Raw genomic sequence first — 13,385 nt, 5'->3', positions numbered from 1 at the left:
ATTAGCATACTAACATGGTCATACAGACAGCCCACTTTCTTCAAACGTTAAGATACAGTGCGTACTGATATTGTGTGTATTTACAGCATCAGGACCAATGTCTATTATAATTAAAATGATTTGTAATGGGATATTACTGCACATGCTGTATTTCTTTCACTTGAACTATGGTAAATGGAGTTGTTTTCTCTCTCATGCTTCAAGTTCAATAAACTCTTAAGTTTACTCTTTAAGTTTTCAACAACACCATTATTCAAAATGGAGCAAAGATTTCTGCAATTCAACAAAAAATTTAGAACATATGACAAGTTGTGTGTTTGACTCTGATCTGCATTTTGGACCACAAAAGTCTTATGTGAAAAGCTAGCAGATTTACTTTAAAGAAGTCTAATTAGCAGAGACAAAAAAAAAGAAAAGAAAAAAGAATCAGCTATATGTGTCACGGACACACATGGGAAACAGGAAGATCCAGTAGCAGTATGTTTATTTAAGTGTAATCCAAAATCGTAGTATCCAGGCAGGGGTCAAAATCCAAATAAGCAGTCCAAAACAATAAACAAAACAAAACAATAAACAAAACAAAACAAAACAAAACAAAACAAAACAAAACAAAACAAAACAAAACAAAACAAAACAAAACAAAACCAGGAAACAGACATCAGCAGTGTAGTGACAAACCATAAGGACTCCATGACAAACACTAACCAGACAGGTTATAAATACACAGAAACTAAACAATGTAATGAGAAACAGCTGCGTGCAATGATGAGTGATTAGAACAGACAAAGGATCGTGGGAAATGCAGTTCCAGAATGAATGGTGACAGTAAGGGAGAGAGACCTCTAGTGGACACCCGGGGAAACACAAACCAGACACTGTGACAATATGGCAATAAATCAAACAATTTTTCTTAAAGATGCTGAACTTTCTCTCACATCAGTCCGTTTTAAGATATCTTTTATGCGAGTTTCTTGTTCTGTCAGAAACATTTTTCAAAGGCTCATATTTGGGAATATTCCGGGTTTAGCACAAGTTAAGCTCAGTCGACAGCACTTGTGGCATATGTTGATTACCACAAAAATAATTGTTGCATAATTAACAATGGAAGTGAATGTGGTAAACATTAAAATAATAAACCTTTCAATAATATAACCACAAAATAAATACTATGCATGTTAACATGATTATAGTGTGGAAGAATCACTTACTAACCTTTTCCGTTTAAAGTTATATCCAATTTTACAACTTTGTTCCCATGATAATGTAATGCTGTAAACCTAAAACGTGTTTAAGACTTAAAGTATAAGCTTCACATTTATGTGAAGTTCCTCATTGTAACCTTGATTTGCAAGGGAAAAGTAAAAAACTTTTTTTATTGATGTTGATTGAGCTCATTTTGCCTCGAACCCTGGAATGTTCGTATAAAAATGCAAATAAACATAAGGTTGGTTATTGTTGCTCAGAGACTTCATAAATATCTCAGATCAACACAAGAGCCATCGTAACTAATCCACATCGGCCTGGGCACCAATTCCAGTTGCTTCTATCTCTGGCCTCAGCCTGAATTTGGTGGCTGGCCCTTCAGATTACAATCTGCAAACTGAAAATAAATGAAATAGTGGAAGGAGGACAGGTCTTGGTGCAGGTTCTCAGTGTGACATGGCCAGCCTGAGGCTAGCCTTTGAATCTCTCGACAGTGCTGAGCTAGTACGCTGAAGACAGGACTCTCACCATCAATCACATCTATCTCTGTGCAAATGGCTTAGACCTACTTCACTTACCCTTACTGGAAAAATACTCCCCTCTAAATCAAAGTGGCAATAGCATTCCCTCCATCTCCTTCTGGCTGATTAGGTTATTTAACAACACTGAGCGGAGCACAGCATACAGCCAATGCATACAAATGCAGAGATGTAAATCTGTGTGCATAGCGCTGACTATGAGCCATAGCTGTTCACTATGTCTAAGACTTATGATTAAAAGGTCAAGAAATTCAACCATTTGTAGACACAGACACACAGAGACACAACCCTCTCAAATGACTGTCTGATTAGACAGATCTGATTAAATAGACAGGCAGACAGAACGATAGAACAGACATATCTAATGGCAGATAGAACGATATAATGATAGACAGACAGACAGATAGAATGATAGAAAAACAGACATATCTAATGGCAGATAGAACGATAGAATTACAGATAGATAGAACAACAGACAGATATAATGACAGATAGAACGATAGAATGACAGACAGACATAGACTGACAGGTAGAACGACAGACAGACGGATAGAATGATAGATAGAACGATAGACAACGAAAGAACGACAGACAGATAGAAAGACAGATAAAACAATAGAACAGACAGATAATGACAGATAGAATAACAGACAGATAAAATGAAAGAACAACAGACCGATAGAATGACAAATAGAACAATAGACAGAGCGATAGAATGATGGGTAGACAAACAGACAGATAAAACAATAGAGTGACAAACAGATAGAACGATAGAATGACAGAAAGAACGAGAGCGACAGACAGATAGAACGATAGACCGACAGAACAAAAGAATGACAGACAGATAGAACGATAGAATGACAGAAAGAACGAGAGCGACAGACAGATAGAACGATAGACCGACAGAACAAAAGAATGACAGACAGATAGAACGATAGAATGACAGATAGAATGAGAGCGACAGACAGATAGAACGATAGACAAGGAAGGATAGAACGACAAACAGACAGAACGATAGAATGACAGATAGAACGAGAGCGACAAACAGATAGAACGAAAGAATGATAGACAGATAGAACGACAAACAGATAGAACGAAAGAATGATAGACAGATAGAACGATAGAGTGACAAACAGACAGAACGAAAGAATGATAGACAGATAGAACGACAAACAGATAGAACGAAAGAATGATAGACAGATAGAACGATAGTGACAAACAGACAGAACGATAGAATGACAGATAGAATGAGAGCGACAGACAGATAGAACGAAAGAATGATAGACAGAGCGACAAACAGATAGAACGAAAGAATGATAGACAGATAGAACGATAGTGACAAACAGACAGAACGAAAGAATGACAGATAGAACGAGAGCGACAGACAGAGAACGAAAGAATGATAGACAGATAGAACGACAAACAGATAGAACGAGAGAGATAGACAGATAGAACGAGAGCAACAAACAGACAGAACGATAGAATGACAGATTGAACAAGAGCGACAGATAGAACGATAGAATGAATGATCGAACGAGAGAGACAAACAGATAGAACGAAAGAATGACAGACAGATAGAACGATAGAGCGACAAACAGACAGAACGATAGAATGATAGACAGATAGAACGATAGAGTGACAAACAGAACGAAAGAATGATAGACAGATAGAACGATAGACCGACAAACAGATAGAACGAAAGAATGACAGACAGATAGAACGATAGTGACAGACAGATAGAACGATAGTGACAGACAGATAGAACGATAGTGACAGACAGATTGAACGATAGACCGATAGAACGAAAGAATGATAGACAGATAGAACGACAAACAGATAGAACGAAAGAATGATAGACAGATAGAACGACAAACAGATAGAACGAAAGAATGATAGACAGATAGAACGACAAACAGATAGAACGAAAGAATGATAGACAGATAGAACGATAGTGACAAACAGAACGATAGAATGACAGATAGAATGAGAGCGACAGACAGATAGAACGATAGACAGAAAGAACGATAGAACGACAAACAGACAGAACGATAGAATGACAGATTGAACGAGAGCGACAAACAGATAGAACGAAAGAATGATAGACAGATAGAACGATAGACCGACAAACAGAACGAAAGAATGACAGACAGATAGAACGATAGAGCGACAAACAGACAGAACGATAGAATGACAGATTGAACGAGAGCGACAAACAGACAGAACGAAAGAATGATAGACAGATAGAAGGATAGAGTGACAAACAGAACGAAAGAATGATAGACAGATAGAACGATAGACCGACAAACAGATAGAACGAAAGAATGACAGACAGATAGAACGATAGTGACAGACAGATAGAACGATAGTGACAGACAGATAGAACGAGAGCGACAGACAGATTGAACGATAGACCGACAAACAGATAGAACGAGAGCGACAGACAGATTGAACGATAGACCGACAAACAGATAGAACGAGAGCGACAGACAGATTGAACGATAGTGACAGACAGATTGAACGATAGTGACAGACAGATAGAACGAGAGCGACAGACAGATTGAACGATAGACCGACAAACAGATAGAACGATAGTGACAGACAGATTGAACGATAGTGACAGACAGATAGAACGAGAGCGACAGACAGATAGAACGAGAGCGACAGACAGATTGAACGATAATGACAGACAGATTGAACGATAGTGACAGACAGATTGAACGATAGACCGACAAACAGATAGAACGATAGTGACAGACAGATTGAACGATAGACCGACAAACAGATAGAACGATAGTGACAGACAGATTGAACGATAGTGACAGACAGATAGAACGATAGTGACAGACAGATAGAACGAGAGCGACAGACAGATTGAACGAGAGCGACAGACAGATTGAACGATAGTGACAGACAGATAGAACGATAGTGACAGACAGATAGAACGAGAGCGACAGACAGATTGAACGATAGTGACAGACAGATTGAACGATAGTGACAGACAGATAGAACGATAGCGACAGACAGATTGAACGATAGTGACAGACAGATAGAACGAGAGCGACAGACAGATTGAACGATAGTGACAGACAGATTGAACGATAGTGACAGACAGATTGAACGAGAGCGACAGACAGATTGAACGAGAGCGACAGACAGATTGAACGAGAGCGACAGACAGATTGAACGATAGTGACAGACAGATAGAACGATAGTGACAGACAGATAGAACGAGAGCGACAGACAGATTGAACGAGAGCGACAGACAGATTGAACGATAGTGACAGACAGATTGAACGATAGTGACAGACAGATAGAACGATAGCGACAGACAGATTGAACGATAGTGACAGACAGATAGAACGATAGTGACAGACAGATAGAACGATAGCGACAGACAGATTGAACGAGAGCGACAGACAGATTGAACGATAGTGACAGACAGATAGAACGATAGCGACAGACAGATTGAACGAGAGCGACAGACAGATTGAACGATAGCGACAGACAGATTGAACGATAGTGACAGACAGATAGAACGATAGCGACAGACAGATTGAACGATAGTGACAGACAGATAGAACGATAGTGACAGACAGATAGAACGAGAGCGACAGACAGATTGAACGATAGACCGACAGACAGATAGAACGAGAGCGACAGATTGAACGATAGTGACAGACAGATAGAACGATAGTGACAGACAGATTGAACGAGAGCGACAGACAGATTGAACGAGAGCGACAGACAGATAGAACGAGAGCGACAGACAGATTGAACGAGAGCGACAGACAGATTGAACGATAGTGACAGACAGATAGAACGATAGTGACAGACAGATAGAACGATAGTGACAGACAGATAGAACGAGAGCGACAGACAGATTGAACGAGAGCGACAGACAGATAGAACGAGAGCGACAGACAGATTGAACGATAGACCGACAAACAGATAGAACGAGAGCGACAGACAGATTGAACGAGAGCGACAGACAGATAGAACGAGAGCGACAGACAGATTGAACGATAGACCGACAGACAGATAGAACGAGAGCGACAGACAGATTGAACGAGAGCGACAGACAGATTGAACGATAGTGACAGACAGATAGAACGATAGTGACAGACAGATAGAACGAGAGCGACAGACAGATTGAACGATAGACCGAAAGAACGACAGACAGATAGAACGAAAGAGTGACAGACCTCCTCCCCAGCACCGCCTGTAGGGGTTAAACCATTTACTGCAGCAGCCTTTCCTTCGTTTGTTATTTTTTAAACTGTATTTGCTCAACAGCAGCAGTAGATCTCGTCCGCCAAAATCAACTCTATGTATATTTCATGCCCCATGCCAATAAATGCTGGTTGAAATGTATCCACTCCAAGAGTAGTCAAAACTAAACATAATGTCAACCAATCAAATGTAGCAATTTTAAATTCTGCATCCCCCCTAGCACCTTAAAATGGTGGTTTTGGCTGGACCCACGTCAGAGACCATTTGACTGTATCTGTATGAGAATTAAAATCAAACACTTTTGGAGTACCATAATATATTGAACTGATATTCAATTAAAATCAAGAAATTCTTTTAATTTATTAACTGCAAACTGTAAAAATGTAAGATTCCTGAAAAATATTAACACCCAAGAAGTGGGTCTTTCCTCTTTCTACAGCATGACAAGTAAAATGTGTATCTGGTTATAAATATAAATACGGCTAAATAGGGTTGCAAAATAAAATGAAACAGCCCTTTAGATATTTAGTTTGACCTCCTGATGTTGACAATCAATATTTTCTGCAGGCTAAAGTGATAGTTCACACAAAAATAAAAATGTTGTCATCATTTACTCACCCTTATGTTGTTCCAAACCTTCATGAGTTTCTTTCTTCTGCGGAACACAAAAGAAGATATTTCTTAAGAATGCTGTTAACCAAGAAGTTTTGATTAGCATTCATTTGGTTACCCTTTTGGCTACCAGTTCACACATTCACCTTCCAATGTATGGAGAAAAAAAAGACATATAGCGGTGCAGGGATGATGTCAAAACCTGGAAGACTAATTCGCCACTGGTTCCCTCGAGATTTTCCTATGGCTTTTTAAAATGTTAAATAAACTAAAAATAAGATCAATCTAAAAAAAAAGGCCTGTGGTATACATAACTTGATGATACTTGGACGTTTTGTTCTACAACATAAATTACACTCAAATCGCAAAATAATATATAAATTCTGAAGCTGTTATGTTTATTTTATTTTTTTTAAACGTGCATTTCTAATAAGCAATTAGGTAAGAACGTTTGAGGTGTGAGTGTGTGCAGTTTACAGCATGGTAAAACAAAACGTCCAAGTATCGTCAATTTATGTTTACCACAGAACTTATTTCACTCATCTTTTTTTATTTTTTTTTTTACATTATAAAAATCCATAGGAAAAATTTTAGGGAACCAGTGGTGAAATAGTTCTCCAGGTTTTGGCGTCATCCCTCCACCACCCTATTTCTCAAAATATGTCATAAAGGTGAGTAAATGATTAAAGAAATTTCATTTTTGAAGTTTGATACTTGAAATTTTGATTTGTGGACTATCCCTTTAAGCACCTCTTTCAATACCTAATTTTTTAAAACAAACAAACAAAGAACAACAACTTTTTTTAAAGTTTCAGATACCATTTTGTACCCTATTCATAAAAAGTGCCTTTTGCTCAACTTCCTCTGGTCAGAAGATCTGAGGATGTCTTTTCTTTGTGTTTTTGGGTCACTTCAGTGCCCTAACCGCCTGGTCCAGAGGGCAGCATTATTTCAGTAAAACGGGCCTATTACATTGCTTAAGGGCCTTGCGTGTCACAGCAGCCTGAAAGACGAAGACTCTGGGACAGTCTCTACACTTGATGAATCTATCGATCAACAGAAGGTGGACCGCAGTTAAGTGTGCAATGCACAAACTGATTTATATATATATATATATATATATATATATATATATATATATATATATATATATATATATATCAGTATATTACCTGATACTGATAGTTGCAGCTAAGAACAACATAATAACAGATCAATGAAATTACTCTCAAATGCAAATGTCTGCATTGTTTTGATTAGGCCAATTCTTTAAATGACTATTATTAGACTTCACTGCTGCTCTCTGGAAAGCAAGATTCTGATTATCCAACTGTGGCAACAATTATCCAACAATGACTTCTTATTTTTGCATAATGATGCTAAACTTTAGGCCTATATTAGTCTTTCATCCCTGGCAACCATTCTCCAATACAGTCTCATATCACCCCATCTTCTCTTTCATCTCGCATAATACATTTATTTCACTCATATCAATATTTAATGCCCATTCATTTATTTATTTGCCAAGTAATCATTTAATAAGTGGGATAATGAACAGTCAGTCAGTCATTATTGAAATATAAACCCCTTCAGGATGATATAAAAACCTTAATGATAACTTTTGATATGTCTATTTCATAGATTATATTATTTCTACTGAAGGGGGAAATTCTGAAATCCCTTGTCTCTTCAGAATATCTATATCCTTTTGAGCGATTTGATGAGTCATTTACATATATGGTTTACAATCAAGTTATTAATTAATGATCAATATTTTTTCTCAATTCATTATATGAGTGTGATTACCCCAAAAAATATTTTCTAAAATACTGAACTAAAATAAAGGGGAACACAGCAAAAGTTTAGGATTATTCTGCTGTGATATCGTGGTAAAGATGAATTTTAACCACTGATTCTTCACATGCTCGCCCTTGGGCAGTGAAAAAAAAACTGGCTTTACCTTCACATTGTAGAGCACAGCGTCTTCTCAACATGATGCTGTCCAGACCAGTATCTACAGGAATCAGCTGCCGGTTTTAGGTTCAAGTTTTCCCTGGTGTCTGCGCACGCAATACGCTAATGTTCCGTCTCGATGTCACAACGAAACGCATTATGACTCGTTTGAAAAACGATTCATTTCATTCATTTCGACTCAGAGTCGACTCTTACTTTTGAAAGACATTGGGTCTCATTCATGAAACATTCGTAAATATACGAGTAAATATGTGAGTGATTTGCGCGTAAAGAGACCTTCCGGAAAACTCATCTCCTGATTCACAAATACTTCGTAAACATCAGATGTGATAGTGAAATGTGTGTGTGTGTTAATGAATTCCAATCAGTCGTAAATGGGACGCGCGTGCACGCTCATTCTCAATTACCATAAATCCCGCCCATTAAATCCGACTGACAACTGTATCTATGGGCATCATATTATGACACCAAACGAAGGATTTCAACATGTCTTCTCAAAAAGCGAACGAAAAAGAGAAATTTCTCAGATGCAGAAATTGAAGTTTTAGAAGTTCATTCAAAACACCACATTCTATTTTCAAGCGTACATAGTGGCGTATCAGGTCCTAAAAAAAAGGAAGCTTGGCAGCATATTACAGATAAGTAAGTTAAGTAAGAAATTAATGGAGTTTCATCTGTTAATCAAACAGTCCCAGAAGTGAAAAGAAAATGGTTTGACGTAACCCCGTCAAATAAACCCGATTAAGGTAAATTAAAATGCAGCCTTATTAACGAGCAAAACGTTCGGATGTTAAACGCACTATTTACGCGTGGCTGGGAGCAGGTGTAGATTTCTTTCGTACCAACTAACATTTGGAAAATACGAACATTTTAATGAATCCGAAAATTTACGCCAGAACCACTTTACACACGATTTACACAAAAATTCGTTCTGCTCGTGTTTCATGAATGAGACCCAATAACTTTATATACGGTGAACTTTCAGATTTAAAACTTTGCAGGATGGTTTCATTCACTTAGAGATATGTTACACACTACATGAAAGGTCATTTTCAAAAATCCATAATAGAGGCACTTTAAAGTGTCCTCTCGTTGAGAGAAAAAACTCTTGATGTTTGGGGAACAATCTCCTGTTTATAGTTAGAGCCCGACCAAATCAACTCTCTCTCCTCTTCAATTTTTCTGCCTCCAGAGAAGCTAAAAATACACTGTCGCTACTGCAGTCAACCAGCATTTGTGCTACAGCCTACACACACAGACAGCCTTGGTTCAAGGCACTGCATCATCATACCCAGCTTTCATGTGTGTGTCTGGATGGGTTTCAGTGATAATAGTTTCATAACAGAATTATTATTCTCCTAGGAAGAAGTTTGGCATAAAAGGGCACCTGACAGCCAATTCATCTGTTCCTGTTATTGCAAATTTTACCACTGAGATTAAGAGAGAGTGAGAGCAAACAAATGCTGCTCCAAATGCAAAAAGATTTATTTATAAGTTCTGGGTGGCTTTACTAGGTATTAATATTGTGATTTGGGACAAAGACACAATTATCACTGTAACACTTGGACAAGAGGTGGAATAAGAACAACAAAATAATGGGTTTCATCAACTATACCTTGTGGTTCTCTGAAATGAACAGAGAGAATCTGTAGTTTGTGAATCAAAGATGTCTGTTTGTATGTTCCAGGAACTTGGGAATGCAGCATGGGATGCTCTGGGAGCCAACAGCGTGGTGGATGACCTCCAGCATGCGGCCGTCACAGCTGGACCTCACGCTCGTGGCCATCCGCCGTTTCTAACTAAGGGTGAGAAGTTAATAACAATAATATATTCATTTAGTTGATTTGTTTTTAATTTGTAGTTAGTAGTACAGGAACAGATTACATGAAACTCAAATAGACTATGAAGTGGCTGTGCTTATATGGTTTAAATTTAAGGATGACAACCAAAGCTGTTGTTAGTAGGATGACTAGGGGGTACGTTTACACGACACCGATATGCTTAAAACTGAGAAGTTTTTCCTTTGAGTTTTCCGTGTAGACGACACCTTTTTTTTTTTTTAAACCTACATATTTCTAATAAGAAACTAGATAAGAACATTTGAGGTGTGAGTGTGTGCAGTTTACAACATGGTAAAACAAAACGTCCAAGTATCGTCAAGTTATGTTTACCACAGAACTTATTTTTTTAAACCAGTGGTGAAATAGTTCTCCAGGTTTTGCCGTCATCCCTCCACCACTCTATTTCATGCACGAGACGCTGCAAAAGACTTGAGACACAAGTGCAACGATTAAATGCGTCCGGCTAGTGCGTGTTTATATCGAAGCTTCTGTTAGTAAATGAAGATTTGATGGATAAACTCGTGGCTTACAACACAAGACATTAAAGTGCTGCCATAGCAACCTGCCCTGGTGGACAGAATACAAATGGCTGAGGGCGGAAATATGCTAATACGGACAGTCCGTCAGCGGTCGTGGGCGGAGCATAAGCAATATGACATCATATTGCTCAGAAAATCCAAACGGCTTGATTAGGCTATAGAGCTGGTAAGTCCCGCCCCTTCCGCTAATCCCCCTGGACCTCTAGGTTGAAAAATCGTCAATGCAAGTGAATGGGAAAAAATAATTATTTTCTGGTCCCGTTTGAATTGTGCCATGAATGTGAACATGTCTGTGAATTTTTTATATAGCTTTTCGTGTAAAGAATGCTACAATTTAGCGGGTAGAAGTTTGATACGGTTAGACTTTGTGTGAGAGCACTTTGTGGACTACAACTCTTCGCTGCTTTCGACACGTTTGAAACGTCACCACCATTCGCACACGGACACTAGCTCACGGATCCCGCTAAACATGGCTGTCTTTGGTGCACTTCACCTCCTTCTTTCAGGGAGAGGACTAAATCGTTGAGGTTGGTGAAAACAACGGGTAAGTCAACTTTATGGGGTGACGTCACATAGGCGACATGTAGTCTTTCTCGTTATGTCTTTTCCACAACTGCTAGCCGAAGAATCCTACCATATACTGTCAAACTGCAACATGAAAAGTTATATAAAAAATTCACAGACAACATATGTTCACATTCATGGCACAATTCAAACGGGACCAGAAAATAATTATTTTATCCCATTCACTTGCATTGACGATTTTTCAACCTAGAGGTCCACTTGGGGACTTACCAGCTCTATAGAGAGTGTTTAGGCTTTTTGAGGATTAAAAATAAAGGAGTGAATCAGAATGGATTTTTTTTTCATTGTATGGTGGTTGTGTCCACACACTGCAAAGACACATTTAATGCAATGTAAAAACCCTATAAAAGTGAATTTTGCACTTTAAGTAAATGCGGTTGTCAGTCCAAAAAAGAAAAGAAAATGACAGTATAACATTTAAACATACGTATAACGTATAAACATTTAATATTTGAGAAAAATAAATGTTTAATGCCCACAATAATATGCATCTATGCAAATTACTCAACTTTTTAAAATCAAATTTTGGTGTTTTGAATCGAAAATATGCTATCATTTACGTAAGTCATGTTCAAAACGTGACGACGCAAGTTTTGCGTTGCGTACTGTGTGCATGCATACCTTGAAATAAACAATTAAAAAATGTTGCCTATCAATCATAAAGGACTCATGCTTGCTTACTGTACTATTCTTGTATGTAAAAGTAATCATCTTACCTTGATGGCAATCGTCATCCATCAAAACACGTAATGCAGTCGATGAAACGACGATGGCAGCTGTTTGTTGACGCTCGTATTGGATATTTTCTGTTTAGTTCTTCTGTGGTTGACGGAGAGGTTGGACATATGCGGCAGTTGAGCAGAGTATTAATAATCAGATATGGTCAAAAAAATGTCCTTATTTGATTTTCTTGATGCTGTCAACTCAAAATGATTGAGAGGACCATTGGCCAATCAAGTCAGAGAAGGCGGGCTTTAAAGTTTAAACCAATAAGAGCGGGAATTCTTGTGCGAGTCGCGATTCGATGCTTTGCTTCGGTTGTAACGGTCAAGGTAAGATAGGCTACGTAGCTATTCTAGCTCAGGGCTCCAGACTGCGACCAAATGGTCGCATTTGCGACCAAAATTTGAGAGTGTGGGACTGAATTTTACACCCAGTCGCACATGTGCGACCAGTAATTTTTTTTTTTTTTTTTTCACGTTAAACGTGGAAGGGGCGCGTCAATGAATCTGGAATGTGTGGCAGGCCAATGAGTGTGAGAAGAAAAGGGAATGGCCACTGTAACTGGCTTATGTGTGGAGGGGGAGGGTCCTAGAGATAATCGAGCGCGCGTAAACGTCCGTGGGAAGGAGACGGAGACAAAAATATCAATGTCACGGACAGACACAGTCGGATGATGATGATTCAGAGTCAGAGGTTTGTAAGGTGATAAAGGCCTGAACCCACTATTTTCGGGAAGACTGGCTACGAGAATTCAGCTGGTTGAGGTACTGTAAGGAGATGAACTATGGGATCAAATTCCCGCCAAATATATAGCGGTCGCGTATAAAATAATTATAAGCGTGAATCAAAAATTTAAAAACACATGTAAACATATATTGCACAAACTGAAAAAAAGAATGCAAAATGATCAGAATGGCAAACAACGTGGTCACGGATCAAAATATAATAAGCGTGAATAAAGAAATAAGCATGAATAAAAACTTTAAACACATTAAAAGTTATTTTGCACAAAACTTAAACTTATGGTCATGCTTTGTTAAAAAGTATGGTTTTATTACTGTGTACTTTGTGCTTTCTTGCATTTTCTGCTCATATTTTACTCTTTTGTACGCTTGTGATGTTTTTCTCTTCGCTCTTCT

General features: G+C 38.2%; 1 protein-coding gene across 1 annotated transcript in view; it reads left to right on the top strand.

The window, feature by feature from the left end:
- The first annotated feature begins 10,287 nt into the window (after nt 1-10,287).
- The window catches only part of b3gat1a (beta-1,3-glucuronyltransferase 1 (glucuronosyltransferase P) a), a 30,173-nt gene continuing 27,075 nt past the window's right edge, over nt 10,288-13,385 (top strand). Inside the window, exon 1 of the mRNA XM_081372042.1 lies at nt 10,288-10,363. The gene's annotated coding sequence lies outside the window, so the exon portion shown is untranslated. The remainder of the gene's footprint in view (nt 10,364-13,385) is intronic.

This window comes from Scardinius erythrophthalmus (assembly GCF_964197995.2).
Source record: "Scardinius erythrophthalmus genome assembly, chromosome: 8".
In the NCBI taxonomy this organism is placed as follows: Eukaryota; Metazoa; Chordata; class Actinopteri; order Cypriniformes; family Leuciscidae; genus Scardinius; species Scardinius erythrophthalmus.
Note: the sequence above shows the minus strand (reverse complement) of the source record. Positions and strands in the feature narration are given on the sequence as shown.